General features: G+C 43.0%; 1 protein-coding gene across 1 annotated transcript in view; it reads left to right on the top strand.

The window, feature by feature from the left end:
* The first annotated feature begins 1,533 nt into the window (after window positions 1-1,533).
* Window positions 1,534-22,269, top strand: part of ADD2 (adducin 2) — a 105,079-nt gene continuing 84,343 nt past the window's right edge. The window contains exon 1 of the mRNA XM_036873323.1: window positions 1,534-1,957. The gene's annotated coding sequence lies outside the window, so the exon portion shown is untranslated. The remainder of the gene's footprint in view (window positions 1,958-22,269) is intronic.

Consider the following 22,269-nt stretch of genomic DNA (forward strand, 5'->3'; position numbering starts at 1 on the left):
GGAGAAAAGGGAACCCTCTTGCACTGTTGGTGGGAATGTAAATTGATACACGCCACTATGGAGAACAGTATGGAGGTTCCTTAAAAAACTAAAACCAGAACTACCATACGACCCAGCAATCCCACTCCTGGGCATATACCCTGAGAGAAAACCATCATTCAAAAAGAGTCATGTACCAAAATGTTCACTGCAGCTCTATTTACAATAGCCAGGACATGAAGCAACCTAAATGTCCATCGACAGATGAATGGATAAAGAAGATGTGGCACATATATACAATGGAATATTACTCAAGCCATAAAAAGAAACGAAATTGAGTTATTTGTAGTGAGGTGGATGGACCTAGAGTCTGTCATACAGAGTGAAATAAGTCAGAAAGAGAAAAACAAATACCGTATGCTAACACATATATATGGAATCTAAAAAAAAAAAAAAGGACATGAAGAACTTAGGGGCAAGAGGGGAATAAAGACACAGACCTACTAGAGAATGGACTTGAGGCATGGACATATATACACTACCAAACGTAAAATAGATAGCTATTGGGAAGCAGCCGCATAGCACAGGGAGATCAGCTCGGTGCTTTGTGACCACCTAGAGGGGTGGGATAGGGAGGGTGGGAGGGAGGGAGACACAGAGGAAAGAGATATGGGGACATATGTATATGTATAATGGATTCACTTTGTTATAAAGCAGAAACTAACACACCATTGTAAAGCAATTATACTCCAATAAAGATGTTGAAAAAAAAAAACATAGTGTGAATGTTGATTTAGGTGAGCTTTGGGGAGTTGATGGAGATTATGGGGTCTAAAGTCTAAAGACTAAAAATTATGGGGCCTAAAGTCTCAAGCTAGCACTTGATATCCCTACTTTCTGAGGGCCCCACATTGAGAAACACTATCAGAAATTAGAAGTGGGAGGTGCCTTAGGGACACTGTCATTTTACAGAGTAAGACAATAAGGCCCAGAGAGGTTAAGTGACTTCATCAGGGTCACACAGCTAGTTAATGGCACGTCTGGGACGTAACCAAGTATCTGGTTCTCATCCAGTTGCACGTTCACAAACACCTGTTCCCGCTGGGGTGGGAGACTGCGGAGGGGGGGGGTGAGAGGAGGAAGTAGTGAGAATTGGAGGGAGCTGGGCCCATAACCGCAGAGGGTAGGGCAACAACAAACATTTTGCCCTTGTGGAAAATGGAGTCAGCATTAGAATAGGTATGATTTTGGCTTGGAATTCAAATGGCCAAACAATTGCTATTAAAATTACGAATAGAATTAATCTTCTAAAGCAAGATGTCCTTCCTAGACAAAAAAATATTACAAATACAAGACTTTGCTTCTATTTAATCCCAAGAGGATACAACCTCTATCGGAGCTCAAGTTTCAGATTTTCTTCCTAGTAACCACATCCTCACACTGGCTCTTGGCTGTTCCGGTCAGCTCGCGGTGCGGAAGTGGCGGTGGGCAGAGGGCCTGGGCGGCGGGACTGCGGCAGCGCGGGCGGCGAGACTGCGAGCGGGCGGGGGCACTGCAGCACCGCGGCCCTCGGGCGTCCGGGCAGCGGCCCGCTAGAGGGGGCGCTGTGGGCACCGCCAAGCGTCCTTTTGTCAGCGCACAGGGCCGAGAGAGCTCTCATTTCCTCCTAGCCTCGTGCTGGAAATGGATTTAATTCTGACATCAGGGCTGTAAGGGACGAGCGGGAACGAAAGCCTTTTGTCAAGGAGTAGCAGTCTCTGTTGTCTGTAATTACCACTGACGCGGAGAAGCTGCGTTGCTGGTGGATTTCCAGGCAGCTCTGGCAAGTGCGGGGCTGCAGGATGAGTAGAAAACATTGCTCTGCCGATTAGCTGGGTGCGTTTATCAAGCAGCTCCCAAAAAGAAAAACCAACCAACAAAACAAACCCCCAACAACCCGCAGCGGAAGACCAGAGACGGATAAGATGCCTTGCAAGAGGTAAGCCCGTCTTGGGAATGGGCGCCATGGGCTGGCCTTGGTTTTGTTTATTTTAAGCGAATTTGAGACCCCCCTACAGCATCCTTCTACCGAACAGGAGCTGGTTGGTCCAGATCGGTGAGCGTCTGTTAGTGAGTGCGTCTGCGATGCAGCCCTTCCCCTCGTCTGTGCTTTATGCCTAAAGGTTTCTGTTGCTGATGTAACATTGGAGGTTCTTTGGAAAGCGGGCTGCCAAGAGCTGGCCTCTGCCTGGGGAAGATCGAACCCACCCGCCCCGATCTTCCGCAGCGCCTCACAGGTGGGGCTTTCTTCTCGGTCCCGGCTGGCTGGCGGGCGGCAAGCCTCGCCTCGCGGGGCCGCCCCTCCCTTCCCTCCGCGCTCCGCCGCCGCCCTCCCGGGGAGCCGCGGGACCCGCTCGGCAGGGCTGGGCGCGCTCCCCGGGCCTCGCCATCGCCGTGGCGCCGCCGCAGCTGCGGGGCTAGCAGGTGCGGCGTCGGCAGCAGCTTGCCTTGGGAGGAGGGCCGCTGGCACGTGAGCGGACCCCAGGGGGTTTGAATTTTTATGCGACCCCACCACTTTGGAGGGAAAAAAGGCCACTGTCCGCGAGGAGATCGGGCCAGTCTGTTCATCTCTTAGATTTCGTCTTTCCTCCCCTCTCTTCCCCTGTCTCCCCTCCCCTCCTGCACCCGGGAGGAGGCCACGCTCCACCCGCGAGGCGGGGGCCATCGTCTGCTTGTTTTGAAATCGCGACCACAGCCAGCCTACCTAGTGTTGGGGGGAAGGGAGGGGCAGACTGCTTTAGGATGCTGATCGGGCGCTCGGGTCTAGCCTATTGTCTTGCCTTTTCTCCCCCTTTCTTTTCTTCTCTAATCTCCACCCCCTGACAAAAAAGAAAGAAAAAAAAAAAAAAAAGAAAGAAAGGAAAAAGGGGGGGGGGGGGGAGAGATAGAGAAAGAGAGACAGGGACAGAGAGAGATAAGAAAAGAAGGGGGAAAAAAGCCCCCAAGCCCACACCCTATCAAATTCTTTTGAAAATTGTCCTTTATCTTTGACACATGATTATTACCCATCTGTTTCTTCACGCCTACTCCTCCCTCCTCTTGCAGTTTGTCAGCTAAGATTCAACTGACTCATTAAGAGCCTTATTAATACTAGAAATCAAATCTCAGTTTCCTAAAGGGACGTTTTGTACTTTCTGACTAACCCCAAATGAGGGGTTTCCAGCATCCTGGCAGGAGCAAATGATGGGGAAGGTGGACTCCCTCCTCTCACATCTAGGGTGTGGATCTGGTGGAGATACAGGAGATGTTGAACTTGTGCGGTGAGGTATGTCCTCGTTAATGGGATGTGCAAATGATGTTTTATTTTAAGGGAAAAATAGTTGGTAACATTTGAAGTGAAAGTGCTTTAAATTTTAAATGAGTATGACCAGGGAAGAGAGCTGTGAAGCTTCAGACTTGCAAGTCACCCCTCTCACTGACATATGAAGAGTATATGTTACAGATTTTAAAAGGGGCTAGGCCATTTAATATTTCTACTTTATAATGTTCTACCTTCATTCTGCCTGTGGACCAAGATCTTGCTCAGACACCCCCACTTACCTTCACTCCCCACCCCGCCCACCCCTAGAAGGGCGCAGTAAAAGCAAACTTTTCATTATTAGTATGATGTCAATACATTTGGGAGAATCACTCTTTGATCCAAAATCCATACCATTTTTGTAGCAAGCCCTATGCTCTTTCTTGTTCACCCAATTGTCTCGCCTGATTAGAAATGTGCTTGTCACATACAAAGTATACAACACTGCCAGAAATGATGCACTGCATGTGGTTTCTAGGTTTGAATTGAGTTTACTTTAAATATCAATATGGTGCTGGAATTAGTAAATCTCAGCTATTCTTAAGAGTTTACAGGTGATCAAGTGTGTTTGTTGGCAGAGGGTTTAGGGTTAAGATTTTAAATACATATAAAAAAGACTCTGATAAATATATTTATCATCTACTGTGTTCTACAAGGGATTTAAGACAGTTTACAGGGATTCATAAAATATAGCAAGGCAGACTAAGAAGTAGATGGGAAGAAAAATAAATGAAAGGTAGAGACATAAAATTGTATTAAGAATGAGGCTATTGCAAAAATACAAACATATGAGAGGCAAACAAATCCAGCTCTGAACTTTCTAGCAGCTCATACAAAAAGGGAAATTGACCAGCCTATGGTTCATATGCTTTATTTATTCACTGACTCATTCACTCACTTGTTCACTCAAGAAACATTCACTGAGGACCTACTCCGCACAGATTCTGTGAGAGGTGCTGGGAACAAAGGGGTGAAGCAGACAGACGTGGTCTCTGCCCTGACAACACTTACAGCTGAATGCAAGAAACGGACAATCACGAAGCAATCTCGCAAATGAGTATCTGATTACAAGTTGTAATAAGAGCTGTGCAGGAGCTCATGCAGCTCATTATCAAAAAACAAACAACCCAATCCAAAAATGGGCAGAAGACCTAAATAGACATCTCTCCAAAGAAGATATACAGATTGCCAACAAACACATGAAAGAATGCTCAACATCACTAATCATTAGAGAAATGCAAATCAAAACTACAATGAGGTATCACCTCACACCAGTCAGAATGGCCATCATCAAAAAATCTACAAACAGTAAATGCTGGAGAGGGTGTGGAGAAACGGGAACCCTCTTGCACTGTTGGTGGGAATGTAAACTGATACAGCCACTATGGAGAACAGTATGGAGGTTCCTTAAAAAACTAAAAATAGAACTACCATACGACCCAGCAATCCCACTCCTGGGCATATACCCTGAGAAAACCATAATTCAAAAAGAGTCATGTACCACAATGTTCACTGCAGCACTATTTACAATAAACAGGACATGGAAGCAACCTAAGTGTCCATCGACAGATGAATGGATAAAGAAGATGTGGCACATATATACAATGGAATATTACTCAGCCATAAAAAGAAATGAAATTGAGTTATTTGTAGTGAGGTGGATGGACCTAGGGTCTGTCATACAGAGTGAAGTAAGTCAGAAAGAGAAAAAAATGCCGTATGCTAACACATATATATGGAATTAAAAAAAAAAAGAAAATGGTTATGAATAACCTAGGGGCAGGACAGGAATAAAGTTGCAGACGTAGAGAATGGACTTGAGGACACGGGGAGGGGGAAAGGTAAGCTGGGACAAAGTGAGAGAGTGGCATGGACTTCTCTATACTACCAAATGTAAAATAGATAGCTAGTGGGAAGCAGCCGCATAGCACAGGGAGATCAGCTCAGTGCTTTGTGACCACCTAGAGGGGTGGGGTAGGGAGGGTAGGAGGGAGATGCAAGAGGGAGGAGATATGGGGATATATGTATATGTATAGCTGATTCACTTTGTTATAAAGCAGAAACTAACACACCATTGTAAAGCAATTATACACCAATAAAGATGTTAAAAAAAAAAAAAGAGCTGTGTAGGAAAAGCATGAAACACAAAATGTCACGTGTCCAGACATAAAAACACAAAATAAAAACTTCTTTAGAGAGGCACAACAATTCTTGATTCTAAGAGCAGAAAGGAACTTTTTTCAGATATGATGCAGTGTTTGGAAAGATGTCCTAAATCATGCCCTCATCAGACACGTGGGTTTCACTCAGCCTTTTTTAGAGTGTCCCTTAGTGTGAGGGATCCTGCTATTACCCCACAGGTCTCTTGGACCCCTGGGGTTCTGAGACTATATGTATTTTGAGAGGTCTGTGTATTCCCTAAAATTCAGTGGTTTTATTTCAGTGATAATCTTCAATAATAGATATTAAAACCATGTTCTGGATCATTTTGATGGCAACCTCCAAAGCAATGCTGGGGCCTCTGTTTGCCTCTGTATCTTCCCATGTGGGCCAGGAGCAGGCCTGGTGGCTGGGGCCACAGCACAGACGAGGGGGAGGGGAGTTTAAATCGAGACACGTGAGGAGAGTGGTGAGTCCCGCCAGGGCACAGGCTCGCCAGACTCGAAAACGAACAGCATCTGGTGACTGCTGCTATACAGTCAAGGAATGAAGCTCTTGGGCCAGCTCCACCTTTGTATGGACCAAGTTGCAGCAATTTATTAGCAGCAGGTGTTGCAGTAAAAACACAATGAAAAAGTTGCTTTTGCTGGTTTTAGAATAATTGGATTAGATCTCCATTTAGTGCAGATTTAGCAACCTCCCAATAAGTACCTTATGTCCAAAGCAATGAGACAGGCAATTTAGTGTATGGTTAAGTGGAGTCAGACTGCCTGACTTCAAATCCATTTTTCCACTTACTAGCTGTGAGACTTTGGGCAAGTTACTCAACCTCTCTGTTGCTATGATAATATGTGGATAAATATGTGTTATTGATTTTCATAGTAAGATTGTGAGGATTAGAGGTATTACATGTGAAATATTTTGGAGCATATCTATGTTCAATAAATGTTAGCAATTAATACTATTTTTATTAGTGTGAAATGGCACTTCATTTATGTAGGTACCCCAGGATGGTTTGATACCCAGCATTTTAAATTATGATATCTGAATTATCTTCAAGTAGCAAACACATTTTTGAGGTTATTAATATTGTTTTGCATTGTTTATGTATTGTTTGCATTAGTATGTTGAAGTAAAAAATTCAGATAATGGTAATATGTAGTAACTAGATCTGCAGCTACATCTTTCTATTGTTAAACCCAAATGGTATTTTAGTTTCAGCAAAACAATATTATATCTGTTGCAGTAAATTAGTTTTATTAACTTGACCTTTTAAAGTTGGATAGTTGTATTTATTTGCACATTTGTTTGGCATTCTAATTTTATAAAAGTTATAAAGTGTAAGTATTTGAACTGGTCTTTATGAGTATACATACTTAAGTTATATTTAATAAAAGTGACTTAGGTCAACCCTCGGTCCATGAGATATTTTTTTTTCCTTCAAAGGGATTTCTATATATTTCAAGCATTTTGAGCTATATAATTCAAGCATTTTGACAGACCCAAGATTCTTGGAATAGAATTTTGAATCTCTAGACGAGAGATTGCAGCCCCAAATTTGACTCTATATACCTTAACTGCCATAGATTTAGTCTGAAAGAATTTTAAGGCAGTAATACCAAAACTTGCCTCTGTCTTCAACAACAATAGCAAAATCCCCTGGACTCAAAGAATGGCAAGCTTCCAGCAAAAATTCATCCTGGTCTATCTTCCAGGATAAGCTACAAATGAAAGGTTTGCCAATGTTATTGAATGAAGTGAAAAGAAAGCCTATTCTCTGTGGAGTACAACGTTTGATTGTATGGACTAAAACAAGTTTACTGATTATATTGTTCAAATCTGTTTTAAAATTTTCTTTGTACCTAGGTGATCTGTCAGAGATTACAAGAAGTATGTTAGTTTCCCACTATAATCATATTTTTGATTGCTTTCCTTTTGATATACACTTATCATAGATATATGCATGTATATAGACACACACACACACACACACACACACACACACAGAGTTATTTGATGGTGTGTTACTTAGGACCTGGTTGCCCAGGACTGGTGGGTTTCCTGGGATGGGGGGCTTTCAGTGCTAAAACTGGGACAGTGCCAGGCAAAGGAAGACAGATCTATTTTAGTTTTAGAGAACAGCAAGAGAACAGACAATAGGCTCATATTCTTTAAGAAGAAGATATGGTACAAATGGTGCCAACCAACAACAGCCAGCCCATGATTCAATAAGGAACTCTCCTGGGAAGAGGTAGGTGTGTGCTCCCAGTTGAGACCTAGAATAATCCTTAAGCTCCAGGCCTGAAAGGCCTGGAAGGGCTGTGATGTGGTCAGGGAGAGGGTGGGTGTATAAATCAAAAGGCTCTAGGAACTCTTTCAGCACCCTCCACCTTGAGTGCCTGGACCCAGTCTTGACATGTGCCCAAGGAGCCCCCAGTAAAGCTTCAAACCAGGTTGGTTCAAGTCAACCCAACAGTTGTGGCTAAAAATAAAGATACATAAGTATATAAATAAATGCCACTTGGCCCACCAGTAAATATCCCTAGCATACTTGATCTGACCCAGGACCTCAACCCTCAAGCAACCCAAGCAGGACCTGGAGGCTAGGGAGTTTAGGATGTGGTAGCCAGAAAACAAATTTCAGTGCTCTATACAGTATTTAGAATGGTCTTCCCTGGGCCCAGCCTTGAAGTGGCTGGAAAGAACTTATCAAGCCAAGTAGCAAATCCCTCTGGCTTCTGTGAATGGCAGCACTAAGGACCACTGGACACCCTCCACCCCATCCCCACACACAGACAGCTGATTGGACCAGGCATGAACCTGTGAGGACTTGGAACCTCAGGGCTGGTAGCCATATTAGGCCAAACAGGGGAGGGCGTTAGGGTGAGGATAGATCATGGGTCATCCCCCTACTCCCCTCGCCAATTTAGAGAAGCCACTTGGCTCCCTTGAGGTGGCCGCAGTGATTCCAGTTCTAGTAGCTTCCATGAAGTCCAGCTAGACCTTGGTCCCTATGTTGATGAGGTTGCCCTCCATCCTGCTAGTCTAGTCTGCTTGGGCTCCTGTTTCAGACAGCCGTAACGTCCGGCTAGAACTCTGGCTTACTCCAGAGCTTCCGCCTTCTCTTCCCTACATGGAGCCCAACCTCCCTCCATCCATCCACAGTGATCTTTCCAAAACAAAAATTGAATCTTGTCACTCCTCTGCCCTCAGGATAAAGCCCAAGTTCCGTACCTACCTCTACTGCTTTTCATCTCCTTCCTTGGAGATGTAGGCTGGACCATCTTTCTGGACATTCCGCCTCTCCACAACAGACAAACTTTTAGCAAGCCTTATTAAAAGAAAAAAGAAAAAAAAATAACAACACTAGAAATGATATATGGAGTGAAGGGGAGAAGAAGAGATTTGAAATCATAAGAACACTATGCATTATTGTATCCTAACATGTGAAAGTCTTGAAGAAATGGACAACTTCCACAGAAAATAGGAACTACCAATATTTACTCCAGAAATCGAATGTCATGTTCCTGGATGGGAAGAATCGATGTTACAAAAATGTCGATTCCTCACAGATTCTACCACGTGGATGGCAGTCTTCCTGGTAACCAGAAGTGATGCAGATTTGTTCCTATTTTTATATTCCTGCAGTAATTTTCTGTGGAATCTTGAAAGGGGTAGTTAACTACATATGCTCAATTGTGAATCATTTTATTGAAGGGAAAGCCAATACATGTGCATTTAAATGTCATTTATAAATTGTTTTTCTCGAAGAACAAATGAAGTTATTAAACTTTGAAATGCATGGGGACTTTATGGAGACAGAATTTCATTTAACGGACATGATTTTCCACCCAAATTATTTTATTGAGTATGAATTTCATCGTGTTTGCTTTCTTTACTCTGCATGGCGCCGATATAAGGATCTCTTGGCTTTTATTTGTAAAAATCTATGGTGAAAAGACACTGCAAAAGTGAGGGCAGGTTCAGTTCTTTCCACCTTTACTTGTGTCAGGTGGCAGAGCATCTATCCTGGTTATCTCAGCATTCCTTTATTTAGAATTTATTCTTCTTCCCTCTTCGCACCACCTTTCTCTTAGATCCTTCCAACACCCTCATTTGGTCCTAAATTAGCTACATCTGTTACCATAGTTATGCAGCATCCAGCTTAACCCATAACATGCTTGTTCCGACCATATATTGCGTAAGACTTCCTTTATTGTATTTCATAAAACATACCATTATTTTTCCTTCTTCGTCACCTGTTCCCCAATTTTTATTGTTTTTAAGGCAACACACGTGTATAGTTAAGAAATCAAATAGGACTGAAGGGCTTCTAACAGAAAGCAACAATCCCTGCCCCGCCCCAAATGCTTTCTCCACAGGCGAACCAATTTTAGCTGTGTTTTCCATTCTGCTATAGTTACTTCTGTATCTCAAAATAATATGTGTGTACTGCTGTTTCTGAATTTATAGACTTTGATCATCATCTAGTGACTTTCTGCCATGAAAGTCAAGGATGTAGTTTATTTACACCACACCTACATCCCTTCACTGCCTTCTGGTCATCCCTGCCACACCAGACAATGCATTTATTAAAACCAGATTTCTCATTCCATGGACTGTTGGTTGGGTCACTTTACTCTGTAAGATAAGGCTATACCATCACCTCTCCTTGCCTGCTTCCTCCTTCCCTCTAGCTGTACATTTACTTTTGCATTATCAAAATTGATAAACTATTCATTCTGTTCCATTGCCATAGTTGGTTTCTATGATTTGTCTATAAGGGAATTCTAAATGATGAAAACTCTTAATGTGCTCATTATCCAACTGGGTTGCTGTTTTTCACTGTTCACGGTAAGTAATATGCTAGGATTTCATATCCTTCTCAGGGGCTCCAATATCTCAACCTTTGGACCACTAAGTGGAAAATGCTTCCAGGGTGAAGTTCAAATGGATTCTGTTACCCTGAGGGCACCGGCACCGTCAGAGCTGCTCTAGTTCGCCCCCTGCAGTGCACGCAGTTTCTCTAAGAAGACTCACCCAGAAGTCAAGTTGATAAATTCAGAAACAGCAGTATATATATATACTGGTTTGAGATACAGAGGTAACTACAGCTGTCTGCCTGGCTGTGAACCACTGTGTGCTGGGGGTGGGCAGGGTCCACTGCTCTGTATAGAGACTGCAATTTGTGCCCTTGTGTTCATTCTCTTTTTAATTCCTCCCCTCCATAACACCTGCCATCTCAGAGTCCAGGACATTTTTAGGGCTCTGCCAGACAGATCATCTGCCTCCTTGGTTCCAACATCCTTTGCCTGAAATCTGGGCTGAGGCTTCTTTTGCTTTCAACCATTAGTCACCAGTTCTCCATCTGCTTTTTGTCCTCCAGAAACTTGTTGAAATCTCTTCTCTGTTGATGATCTGCTTTTACTTTGTCATTGTGGGATTATGTATTTTTATTCCCTTATTATCAATTTAATGGAGTCTAAGAAGAGAGAAAAACGTAGTGATAGGTGGGATTAGGCCTGCCATCTTAAATTAGAAGCCAAGGTATTAATTTTCAATCAAGCCATGCATAGTAGTGATAAAACAAACTATTGGCATGGCCATGATTTAAATTCAAACATTGGTGAGGTTTGCTTTTCTCTGTTATGAAAATGCTTTCAAATAGGTGCAGCACCTATCAACTCAATTCCAGTATGTTCTCCCATCTAGAATAGTCCAGAAACATTGAAGCATTTTTCTACCCCTACTCAATGATGATTAACTTTTAGTTTACGTACAATTCTAATGAGCTCAGTTGTTTCTCTTTAGACATTCCAGAAAAGTGGAAACGGCAAATTAGAAGAGTTTGGCTAATAGTCTAAAAGAGATTGGGATAAAAATGAAAATTAAGAGAAGATGAAAAGTTCTCCTAGGAACCTGGGTCACACTTTTTGCCTGAGTGCTATGGAAGATCATTTGTCAAGAGTTGACAGTACATTTTATTTAGACCTAGAAAGTAAGGAACTCACAGAGAAAGTAAGTGAATTAACGGATTGTATTCTCACAGGGGAGGGGCTGCTGGGTTTTTTTTACCTGGATGAGAAGCAAGGATTTGTGGGTGCCAACAGTTCTTTGTTCAGAAAGTAAATCTGGAGTTATGATGCACAAGAAATTTCAGTTGTCTCTATGTTTTCATCTAATTTGGAGATTATTGCTTCATTTTTCAGCCTTAGCAATGATCATTAAGACTGAAAACAGTTTTGGGGATCCTGCTTTATATATCTTAACTCTGTTAAAGTTACAGGTCATAAAACTGTTAGCAGCTTTGAAGCCACTATTTGTTATATTTACTTCTGAACTGAAGCTATATCACATTAAGGCTGTCAAAGAATTAAAATCTCCTTTTCAAAGTCTATCATACTTATGGAGGAAATGATACAATGTCTAGGATTTGTCTCAAAAGAATCTTTTTCTTATTGGGGGATGAGTGGGGTTGGAGGTGAACTAAAATAGCCCGTGAGTTAACAATTGTTGAGGCTGAGTGTAATCTATCACCTAAACTGGCACTTTTAGAGTGAAAGGAGGTGCCATTAAAAATTACCTGGGAACCGGAGGCATATACTGGACTCTCCTGGGCAAACTGCAGTCTACTCTGAAGCTAGGTGATGGGTGCTTGGAGTTCCTCATAGTGTGCCCTCTAATTTTGTATATTTTCAACATTTTTCATAATTAAAGAATGTCTACTGTTTTGTACTGTTTGCTGCTTTATTAAAATTGGAGCCTTTCATCTTAACCATGATGTTAATCATTAGTCAACTTCAAACACAAAATGAAAATAGCTAGAGAATACTGTTAAATGACAAATCTATTAAGTTGACTTATAATAGTGGGACAAAAATCCATAAATTCTGCAACTGGGACACCCAGAAGGCAATACTTAATTAAGCTAACAATGTTCTAAAGCAGATCTATAACTTTAGTTATGTAAGGGAGCTTTGTTTTTATTGCTGTGAATTGGGTTCACCAGGATTTTACGGATGGGTGGCTGCAGCCCCAGAAAGGTCAAGTCCATTGGGAAATGAGGAGCAGGGACAAGAAAGAGGGGCTTTGATTTGCAGAGCAAGTCCACAAGCTGATCTGTAACTATCTTGGTGTCTCTCCTATTTGAGATTCTCCATTACCTTTTACCTGCTAAAATAGTCTTTCAAAGTTACTGAGATTTTTGAGAAGAAGGTCTCCATTCTTGCTTTATAATCTCCATTGTACACACTGCACACTACTACCGTAGGATCAGAAACCAGTTCTTTAAAAGTGACTTTTTCTGGTGCTGTTTGTATTGCTGGTATTATTTACTATTGTGTCCCCCAGTATTATACAGAGGGTCACATTTTAATTTGTTTACTTGTGCTTTTTTTAAAAAAAGTCAAGTTTATTAAGATAATATGTTATATATGATATTATATGCTATATATAGTAAAATTCACCTTCCTTAGATGTATAGTTCTATGAATTTTTTAAAAATTAATTAATTTATTTATTTTTTGGCTGCATTGGGTCTTCATTGCTGTGCACGGGCTTTCTCTACTTGTGGCGAAAGGGGGCTACTCTTCGTTGCGGTGCACGGGCTTCTCATTGCGGTGGCTTCTCTTGTTGCAGAGCACGGGCTCTAGGCACGCAGGCTTCAGTAGTTGTGGCACGTGGGCTCAGTAGTTGTGGCTCGCGGGCTCTAGAGCACAGGTTCAGTAGTTGTGGTGCATGGGCTTAGTTGCTCCGTGGCATGTGGGATCTTCCCGGACCAGGGCTCGAACCCGTGTCCCCTGCATTGGCAGGGGGATTCTTAACCACTGTGCCACCAGGGAAGTCCAGTTCTATGAATTTTGACAAATATATACAGTCATGTAACCGCCACCACAATCAAAGTAGAAAAAGGGCCCTCATGCCCCTTTGTAGTGAATCTTCTCCCTCCACCCACAGCCCCTGACAACCACCCATCTGTTTTTGGTTTTGCCTTTTCCTGAATGTCATATAAATGGGACCATACAGTAGCTTTTTGTGTCTGACTTCTTTCACTTTGCCTAATGTTTTTGAGATTCAACCATGTTGTTACAATATTAATAGTCCCTCCTTTTTGTATATTCCTTTGGATGGCTGTACCACAATTTGTTTAGCCATTCACTCACTAAAGGACATTTGGGTTGTTTTCAGTTTTTGATGACTGTGAATAAAGCCACTATATATATATTGGCCTACAGGTTTTTGTATAAACATGAGATTTCAATTCTCTTGGGTAAATCCCTAGGAGTGGGATTCCAGTGTGGTTAAGTGTATGCTTAACTTTATAAGAAACTGCCAAACGGTTTCAAAATGACAGAACCATTTTGCATTCCCACCAGCAATGTATGAGAGTTCTCTTTGTTCTGCACTTGGTATTGTTAGTTGTTGTTGTTGTTGTTTTTTAAATTTTATCCATCATAAGTGTGGGGTAGTATCTCATTGTGTTTTTAATTTGCATTTACCTAATGATCAATGCCACTGAGCATCTTTTCATTTGCTTATATGCCACAGTATCTCTTTTTTGTTGTTTGTTGTCTTTTAAATGTCAGGAAGGCTCTGCCATTCTGAGGTAAACAGGAAAAGGATTTTTCCTTAGTCTCAAAGGGGGAGCAGAAGCGTAACAGGGGGCGTGGAATGGGAGACTCGGGGGGAGTTGCTGAGAGGAAGGTGATGTCAGGGGACTGATTTCAGGACCGGGGTACATGATCCTTCCCTCCTGCACAGGCTGCTTCTGGAGCTCTTCTCTGGAGGATGCTGTGGTTTGAACTATGAGGGGCTGCTCCCTTAGGGAGGGAGAGAGGAAGGGAGGAAAGCAGCTTTTTTTTTTTTTTTAATAAATTTATTTATTTATTTTTGGCTGCATTGGGTCTTCATTGCTGCGCGCGGGCTTTTTCTAGTTGCAGTGAGTAGGGGCTACTCTTCGTTGTGGTGCACGGGCTTCTCACTGCGGTGGCTTCTCTTGTTGCGGAGCACGGGCTCTAGGCACGCGGGCTTCAGTAGTTGTGGCACGTGGGCTCAGTAGTTGTGGTTTGCGGGCTCTAGAGCGCAGGCTCAGTAGTTGTGGCGCACGGGCTTAGTTGCTCCGCGGCATGTGGGATCTTCCTGGACCAGGGCTCGAACCCGTGTCCCCTGCATTGGCAGGCGGATTCTTAACCACTGTGAAGTGGTTAAGGGAAGTCCCAAGACAGCTTTAATATTGATTCCAATTTTAAAATTTGCTTACTCCAAGTTCTGGTCTTTATCCTTTTAGTCAGTAAATACCTCCTTATTTTATTTTATTTTATTTTTTTTTAGTACATTTATTTTTATTTATTTATTTATTTTTGGCTGTGTTGGGTCTTCGTTTCTGTGCGAGGGCTTTCTCCAGTTGTGGCAAGCGGGGGCCACTCTTCATCGCGGTGCACGGGCCTCTCACTATCGCGGCCTCTCTTGTTGCGGAGCACAGGCTCCAGATGCGCGCAGGCTCAGTAATTGTGGCTCACGGATCTAGCTGCTCTGCGGCATGTGGGATCTTCCCAGACCAGGGCTCGAACCCGTGTTCCCTGCATTGGCAGGCAGATTCTCAACCACTGCGCCACCAGGGAAGCCCTTATTTTATTTTTTAAAGAGGAGTTGTTTTGATGGTAGAGTAGAGGGATAGTAATTTTATTATTTATTTACTTACTTGTTTGTTTTGGCCGTGCTGCGCAGCATGCAGGATCTTAGTTCCCTGACCAGGGGGTGAACCTGGGCCCTTGGCAGTGAGAGCCCAGAGTCCTAACCACTGGACCGCCAGGGAATTCCCCAATACTTCTTTAAAATAGATATATTTGGCCCAGATAGCAGCCCTACTGTTAATTTGGGGGGGTGAAGGGAGGGGAAAAAAGGTTAAATAAAAGATGTTCAAGAAAATGTATATTTAAATTTGATTGACATAGGGACTTGAAGAGATATTTGTATACCCATGTTCATAGCAGCATTATTCACATTAGCTAAAACAAGGAAGCAACCCAAGTGTCCATCTATGGACAAGGAAAATGTGGTATATACATACAATGGAATAATATTCAGCCTTAAAAAGAAGGAAATTCTAACATATACTACAACATGGATGAACCTTGAGGACATACACTAAGTAAAATAAGCCAATCACAGAAAGACAAATACTGGATGACTCCATTTATATGAAGTACTGAGAGTAGTCAAAATCATAGAGATGGAAAGTAGAATGGTGGTGGCTGGGGGCTGGGGTGGGGGAAATAGATGGTTATTATTTAATGGTTATAGAGTTTCAGTTTTTCAAGATGAAAAGAGTTATGGAATGTATGGTAGTGATGGTTAAACAACATTAAGAATATATTTAATACCACTGAACTGTACTCTTAAAAATGGCTAAGATGGTAAATTTTATGTTATGTGTATTCTACCATAACATTTTTACCATGATTGAGGTATACTAGCAGCAATGAGTAATTTATTACAGTTGTAGGTAGGTTTGCGTGGTTTAACTACGAATATCGGTCAGTCAGTTGACAAGGGTTTACTGAACTCCCTCTATGGGCAGCTACTGTTCCAGGTGCTGGGAATGCCAGGGCAAACTAGGAGGTCACCCTCTAGGAAGAAGAGAAAGATGCTAAACATGCAAACAAACGAATGGTGCCAGGCACTGATACTTGTTATGCAGAAGATAAATTCAGGTAAGCAGAGAGTGACAAGAGGAGGCTGCTTAGCCAGAGTGGCCAGAGAAGGCCTCTCTGGGGAGGTGACACTGAGCTGACTCACGTGGGTTAGTGGGATTGGGTCGGAGGATGAGGTAGCGTGGGCTGATTGAAAGCATTTCATTATGCTATTTGAGATGACACCATTGGCTGAGAGTGGGGGTGAGGAAGGTATGGGAGAGAATTGAGGAGAGATGAGAAGGTGGGAAACGATCCTCTTGAAGAGTCGACACAGGGGAAAGGCAGGTTGCCTGGCAATGTTAAGAAATCATTTGAAAGGTGTGGAGGGAATTTTGAAATGAGTCCAGTCTGCACGGTTGTGTGCAAGGGTCAACTGCTCAGATGCACACTGGAAGCAAGGTCATGTAGGGTTTGACCAAAGGTGGGGCTCTGCATGGTGAGAATAGTGGAGGACAGAAGAACAGAGGGGTTAGAGGTGTTTTGCAAAGTGGTTACCCAGCTGGAGTAGTTAATTGAAGCTAGAAAAGAAGGGATGTGAAGGGTGGATTTTGGGGTGAGAAAGTGAGTAGGAGGTCTTGGAGACACTGAATTCTTAGAGGAGGGATATCTGAGTAGGTGGGCTGGAAGGGCATGGTCAAGGAGTAGGATGTGAACTCCAGATGGGGGAGGTGGTGATCTTGCTGGTGACAGCAAAATCTAGGGTATGTGCCCATGGGAGTGGGTGGCTGAGGCTGGATTGAAAGGAGAGATCATTGGCTCTAGAGGCCAAGAAAATGTGAGGTTGGGTGTTGGGTGGATCACTGCATGGATATGGAGGCTGAAATCGGCATCATCAGGAATGAGTAAGGATAGTGACGGAGGGGAAGACGGTCAGCCAGGAAGGAGCTGAAGTCATCAGTGATCGAGAGGAGTGACCAGGAGAGCAGTAGAGGCTAGCCCAAAGGAGGGGTGATGGGAAGTCTAGGTGGAGGGTGTGTACTCCCAAGGCAAAGGGGTTTTTGAAACAGTGAAAATAGAGGTGGCTGTAGGGCGCGAGGAGGCCATGTACACTGCGTGCAGGTGCTGAGTGTGTGAGGCGTGTGCTGTGAGTGCCGTGTGCTCCGGGGAAAGGCAGGCTTTAGATTTTTGATTTTGGGATCACAGAAAGGGGGTGTATGTAGCTGGATTAGTGGGTGCTGCAAAGAATTATGTGACTGTTCAATGAGTTTGGTTTCCAAGCAGGAAGGGCAGTAACCAAGGAAGCATTATTGACTTGGGGCTTGTTCAAAACTCAATTAAAGGCCATTCACAGTAGCTGGTGTTGTTTACCAAAGTACTAGTCTCGTGAGGGATCTCCTAGCTCTTCTTGTGAATTGTGAGATGAGGAGGAAAAACTTCCTCTCTTGAGGCATCTCGTGTTTTCATGTCATTAATTCCTGTGTCACCCCCAGCCATAAATCTCAGGGAGGGGACAGAAGGCATCTGTCCTTTTGTCTCACCGTCTTGCTGTGGCTCTGCAATGACTCCTTGTCTAGTCTTGCTCTGCTGATGGTGACCTTTAACTAATAAAATGCTTACGAGAATAGTGAGAATGGATGGAGAAGATGCACTTTCTCATAATTTATGGCTCATGCATTAGGGTAGGACGTTTTTGGAGGAATGAAGCATGTTATGGGAAAGCGTGGGTTTTCTTAAACGCATAGCCAAAAATCTCAAAAAAACTCCCTGACTACCTGGCAATCCTGAGGAACTTACTTTCCCACTCTCCAAAATGACTACTTCACTCCTCCTTTCTCTAAATCTCCTTCCCTCCCCACCCCACCCACCTTGCTGGGTGCCTCTGAGTTCATTGAGAAACAGAAGCAATGAGCTGAGTTCTTCTTCTGTCAGAGGCTGTCCTTCCTTCTGGGTTCTGGGCCCCTTCCCTCTCACCTCAAAACACTACTCCAGCAGCTGGTCTTTCCCTTTTCTGAATCATTGCCTTCCCTCTCTGCCTCCCTCAATTACAACATTCCCCTTGGTAGTCAGGCATGCTCTAGTATCTCCTACGTAAACATCTCAACTACTACCCCATTTCTCTCTTTATGTGCTCAGCAAAACTTGCAAGAGTTGCCTTTGCTCTCTGTCTCCCTTCTTCCTCACTGTCTGCACTTGGGAATCTGTCCTCTCTATACCAGTGAAATTGCTCTTGTCAAGGTCATTGATGACCTCCACGTTGCCAAACCTAATGGCCTCTACCCTGTTCTTATCTTACCTGACCCATCAGCAGCATTCAATACAGTTGAACACTTCCTGAAACATTCCATTTTCTGGCCTTCTGGAACCTTTTACTCTCCTGGATTTCCCTTAGCCTCACTGGCTGTTCCTCCTCTTCCTCTGTGTGGTTCCCCTCATCCTTACCAGACCTCTAAATGTGGGAGAGCCCCACGGCTCTACCCGGGGCCACCTAGTCTCCTTACAGACTCTCCCTAGGAGAGCTCATCCAGGCTTTAGCTTCAGACTCTATTTAAATGCTGATGTCTCCGAAGTCTCTCTCTCACCAGAGCTCTAGCTTAGTGCTTCTCAAACTTTAATGTGCATACTGACCACCTGGGGATCTTGTTAAAATGCAGATTCTGATTTCATTAGTCTGGGGCCTAAGATTCTGCATTTTCAACAAGCTCCCAAGTGATGATGGTGCTGCTGGTCTGGGGACCTTACTTTGAGTGGTGAGGCTGCAGACTTGTAATCCCAATGACCTCCTTGACATTTCCACATGGATGTCTTACAGGCATCTCAGACCAAACCTCACATGACCCTGTTATAGTTCTTGATATCTTTCCTCAAACCCACTTTTCTCTGTATTACATCATCCTCCCAGTTGCCCATGCCAAAAATCTTGGAATTGTCCTTGGTTTCTCTCTTTCCTTCACTTTCTTGTCTAATCCATCAGAATATTGCATTGGTTCAATTCTCTAAAACATATCCCAAATCTTTCCACTTGGCTCCATAATAATAGTAGTAACTGGCATTTATTGAGTACATTCTACATGTCAGACTATATTAACGCTTGCTATAGACTGAATGTTTACATCTCCCCTAATGTGATGGTGTTTGGAGGTGGGACCTTTAGGAGGTGATTAGGTCAAGTGGGCAGAGCCCTCATGAATGGGGATTAGCGCTCTTATAAAATAGACCTCAGAGAGACACTCGAGAGCTCTCTTGCCTCTTCTTCCATATGAGGGCACAGCAAGAAGACAGCCCTCTATGAACCAGGACATGGGCCCTCATCAGACACTGAATCTGCCGGTGATGTGATCTTGGACTTCCCAGCTTCCAGAACTGTGAGGAATAAATTTCTGTTGTTTACAAACCACCCAGTCTAGGGTATTTTGTTATAGCAGCCCAAGTAGACTAAGACAATGCTATACATTTATACTTATATGTATTTAAATCTAGTTATCATGACAACCCTATAAGGTAGATGGGATTATTAATTTCATTTTTTGGATGAGAAAAACTTATAACTAGGTAACCCTACATAGACCAGCAGTTTATGACTTTAAAAAACTTAATTCATTATTTTGACTTATTTTTCTCCTTTGTTGTCAATGTAAGAGTCAATAGTGCTGTTGATATAATTAGATAATTAGGGAGACAGTGTCTTATTTTAAGGTGTCTGTGTCCTTGGTAAGCACAAATCACACTGCAAATGTCCACAGGCAAATGTCCAAAGTGTGTGTGTTACGGAATTTATAGTCTCTTTGACATCCTCAAACCATTTTTGACAAGGCCTATTTGCATTTAAAACATTTTAAAACATTTTTGTCTGATAATTACAATATCATGATGTACCTTACAAAGACATTGTATCTTGTGTGTCCTTGTGAAAAGCAGGGATTCTTTCATATCTCGTGACATCACTGCATTTTCTGTAACCTGTGGGATACATTGAGAAAATGACCTTCAGGCTCCAAGATGTATTCTTTTCCTAAGCTTTCTGTGCATTGTTCAGTTTTGAGAGTATTGTGCTCTGTGTTGGTTATCACACTTACAATGTATGATGAAAAGTGGCTGGGTTTCAGGAAAAAACAAAGTACATGGTCAAGTAGATGGAAAGTAGTTCAGATGAAGAAAGTCTGAAGGATCTTGGGTTGTTTAGATTGGGGAAGAGCAGGTGAAGTCACTATTTTGCTCTGTTGTTTATTTTAAGGGAAATCTTTAGTAAACTTGTTCATAAAATAACAACATATTTTGTAATGTGAATAATTCATTTTGTAAGTGTGAGTTTCTTTTAAGGGTAGGAAAGGAAGACCTACATTCATTACCTAGCAATTTCTATTACACCTTTCTCTAAAGAATCAATATGTCAAGACAAACATTACCCCAAACATAAAATTGCATTCCTTTCTCTACTTCAGCTCAAAGAAATATCCTAGGAAGTAAGATTCTTATATACAAATGAACTCACCTGTCTTTATGTTTCTGAGTAACATGTGTCAGATGTCACATATGTGAAACGTTGCCGCTGGAATTCCAGCCTGTCGAGGTGGAAAGGCCGCCACCCTTCCCGCCCCTCCACCCCCCACCCCCGACCCCACCCCACCCCTAGTCATAGGTTCAGGCAAATGGAGCTGAGAGAAGACAAGGCATTGACCCAGGGTGTAGCCGTCCGTAATAACTGCAAATCCGGGTTCCTGACAAGCTGCTCTTCAGGGCATTTCTTTCTAAATGTCACCTTCTCCCTTTGTTAATGGCAGAGTTTTCAAGAGACTATTTGATTTCAAGGAAAAGAGACAGGAAGAATATAAATTCCTTTCAAGAATCTAAAATATGGTAGAGGAGATGGGTGGGGCTGAGGCAGGCTCTCTAGAGTCTAGGCCTCCATCTATCCTTAATTCTCAGCCCTGGATACAGGGGGAAAATTACAGCTATTTAAACTTTGTTATAATGTTACAAAGTATATTAGTTTCTTAGGACTGCTTTAACAAAAATACTACAAACTGGATGCCTTAAGACAACAGCAATGTATTCTTTCATAGTTCTGGAGGGTGACGTCTGAAATCAAGGTGTCAGCAGGGCCGTGCTCCCTCTGAAGGCTCTAAGGGAAGAAGCCTTCCTTGCTTCTTCCTGCTTACTGCTGGTGGTCCGCAATGCCTGGTGTTCCTTGGCTTTTGCAGCTGCATCACTCCCATCTCCGCCTCCACTGTCACATAGCCTTCTCCTCTGTGTCTGTGTGTCCCTTGTGCCTCTCTGTCCAAATCTCCTTTTCCTTATAACAACCCTGCCACTGGATTCAGGGCCCATCCTAATCCCTATGACTTCGTCTTAACTTTCTGCAAATACCCAATTTCTAAATAAGGTCACAGTCACAGTATGTGGGGGAGGCACTCACTATTCAACCCAGCAAGCAAAGTTACGATGATTTTATGTTTTAACTTTCGCTAAGAATTTATACTTGTATGCCCTACAAAGACATGTTGTTTCCTTAGCCCAGGAGGGAGGGAGGGGGGAGAGAAGTGGGAGGAAGAAGGCACCTTGAACACTGTTTCCCAAAGTATGTCTGGTAGAGCACTATTCTCAGGGAATGTAACATGAAACAAAATTTTCCATGGTCAAGAGCGTTTGGGGGACCCTGTATTCTATCCTCCTCTCAAAGCATCACCAGGCATCTGGGATATAAATGGTTGGGAAAAGTCCTGTTACAAGGACCTGGGTGTACCCTACCAATTCCAAAGTTTATTGGACAGGGAATTCTTTGTCTGTGTTAACGCGCTATATTGGTTGAGTATTGCCTCCAACTTCATTAAATAGAAAACCAACTGCAGTAGCTTAGTCCAATAGGGGTTTATTTCCCTCACTTAGAAAGTTCAGAGTTCGGCAACCCAGGGTTGGCTCAGTGGCTCACGATGTCATCAACATGCCAGGCTCCTTCTGTCTCCCTGCTCTGCCATGCTTCGTAGGTGGTGTTCTTCCTCTTGAAAGTTTGCAGACCAGCTACTCCGTTTCCGATCTCCCAACAATTGATGTTCCATCAGATGTTACAGAAAAACCCGAAGGAACTTTTTGGTCAACCGAATAGCTTCTAGACAGAGAGAAGGAGAAGGAAGTGCTGAGGGAGAAGGGATAGGATTTCTATCA

This window comes from Balaenoptera musculus, chromosome 13 (genome assembly GCF_009873245.2).
Source record: "Balaenoptera musculus isolate JJ_BM4_2016_0621 chromosome 13, mBalMus1.pri.v3, whole genome shotgun sequence".
NCBI classification, from domain to species: domain Eukaryota; kingdom Metazoa; phylum Chordata; class Mammalia; order Artiodactyla; family Balaenopteridae; genus Balaenoptera; species Balaenoptera musculus.